Genomic DNA, 2,532 nt, shown 5'->3' on the forward strand with positions numbered 1-2,532 from the left:
GGAAGCGCTCTTCCGTTGAAGCACGCACGCTGCCGTGTGGCCGTGAGTTAAAAGCTAATGGTGGGGTCATCAGAGTCAGGGTTAGATAGTAAATTATGGGTCGCCATTTGACTTCCTGACTTTCCAAATAAAGGACGCACATAGATGCCTGCCCAGACCCGCTCTCATCGCGCTGAAAGGCAGAGACAGCACTTCTTAGTATTCTTGGCTTGAAACCTCATCTTTCAGATTCCCTCTGAAAAAGCACCTTTTGAACAAAACTACTTGAAATGAGAGAAAGTGCAGGTTCGGAGCTTCGATTCCTCTGTGAACTTTGAAGAAGGAAACGCCAACTAGAATAAAAGAAAACAATGCGTGGAAACACAGAAAGTAGAAGTTCATCATTTACCTCTTTAGTGTATTTGTTTGTTTTATCTATTATAGTTTTATGTTTTTGGTTGTGTTGTTTTTTCAATAACAAATCGTATTTCTTTATTAAAAAAGAGGAAACAAATATGTGACGACCGCTCTAACGAAATCAGTCCAGAAACTCTCAACGGGCTCATTTCAAAATAAACGTGGATTTGCGTAAAAAAATAGTTTTTCGGGGTTCGGGTGTTTTGTTTGATTTTAAATAAACAAAGTCTTGGCTTTCAGAATATGAAACTTTTATTTCCAAAATCACAAGATAAATACATGTTTAAGCTCGTTAAGGGAAGATGACAGGGCATCTGCTCTTCCGCAGCGCCGCTCCCCCTCCCTCCACTGACATTATGAATGTAAGGCGTAGAGTAATCATAGATAACACGGCAGGGTCCGTTACAGTTTGTTTTCATCTGATTTCAATTAAACAAAGTCTTGGCTTTCAGAATATTAAACTTGTTTCGGCAAATTCAGATGATGAATTCAACTTTGAAGCTTGTAACGGCATAATTACAAGCGGAGAACGGAGTAACTTGACGTCACAGAAGACATAACAACAGCCGGTGTTTCTCGTGAGTTTCTCCAATACAATACGCACAAACGCAAAACTACACACACGTATACACACACACACACACGTAACACACACACTCGCACACACACACTCGCAAGCTTCCCCCAGACCAGTAATCCAAACGAAAATATCTACCCTCCGGACTATTTTGATCATTTGCTAATAATCAATCAGATCGATGGATTCCAGAGAAGAGAAAACTTTGAAGGCCTTTTTCTCAAAATGATGACTCGGTGACAGTCATTATATAATGTGACATATTTAGCTTAATATTTGGAGTACAAAAACAATCCTGATATCATTAGAAAGCTATCTCCTCTTTCCAGCAGTTTATACAACTCAAAATGTGTCTTCGGGTCAATGCGACTGATTTCGATAGAGCAGGTCACATATATATAAATGTTAATATTGTAGTTTTGGGAGAAAGGTGATTACAGTGTGAACTTCTCCACATGCCTTTGAAGGTGTGAGGTAGATCATTTGTTTGTATATCGCTTTGTGTTTATTAATTTGACTCTGCTTAATGTTAGAATAATTCTCATGTTACATTTTTGTATTATTGTTTTACACTTTGAAATAAATCTAATCAAATCAAAGTGGCATGAGGAGAACTGAAGTGCATCTTCTGGAAGCTGTAAAGAATAGCAGCTTCTTCCTGTCATAAGGAAGTGTTTCTGAAGTGGCTGTCTCCTGGTTCCTCCCTGTGGAGATATCCAGATCATGTCCCTCTGAGAGGACCCCGAGGCGATCTGAGGACACGTTGACGGGAATACATTCCCCCCAAAACGCCTCGGGAAGAGCTGGAGGACGGATCTGAAGAGAGAGGTGTCTGCAACATCTGCAACATCTGCAACATATGAACTCAGCTGAGAAGAAAGGACTGAGTGGAGATAGAGAGCTGGTATTCACTAGAAGACAGAAGACGAGAGGACAGAAAACGAGAAGACAGAAGACGAGAGGACAGAAGACGAGAGGACAGAAGACGGGAGGACAGAAGACGGGAAGACAGAAGACGAGAGGACAGAAGACGAGAGGACAGAAGACGAGAGGACAGAAGACGGGAAGACAGAAGACGAGAAGACGAGAGGACAGAAGACGAGAGGACAGAAGACGAGAGGACAGAAGACGAGAGGACAGAAGACGAGAAGACGAGAGGACAGAAGACGAGAGGACAGAAGACGAGAAGACGAGAGGACAGAAGACGAGAAGACGAGAGGACAGAAGACGAGAAGACAGAGGACAGAAGACGAGAGGACAGAAGACGGGAGGACAGAAGACGAGAGGACAGAAGACGAGAGGACAGAAGACGGGAGGACAGAAGACGAGAGGACAGAAGACGGGAGGACAGAAGAAGACAGAAGACGAGAGGACAGAAGACGAGAAGACAGAAGACGAGAGGACAGAAGACGGGAGGACAGAAGACGGGAAGACAGAAGACGAGAGGACAGAAGACGAGAAGACAGAGGACAGAAGACAGAGGACAGAAGACGAGAGGACAGAAGACGAGAGGACAGAAGACGAGAGGACATCTGAGACGAGAGGACAGAAGACGGGAG

This window comes from Notothenia coriiceps, unplaced genomic scaffold, assembly GCF_000735185.1.
Source record: "Notothenia coriiceps isolate Sejong01 unplaced genomic scaffold, NC01 NC01_scaffold00001127, whole genome shotgun sequence".
NCBI classification, from domain to species: domain Eukaryota; kingdom Metazoa; phylum Chordata; class Actinopteri; order Perciformes; family Nototheniidae; genus Notothenia; species Notothenia coriiceps.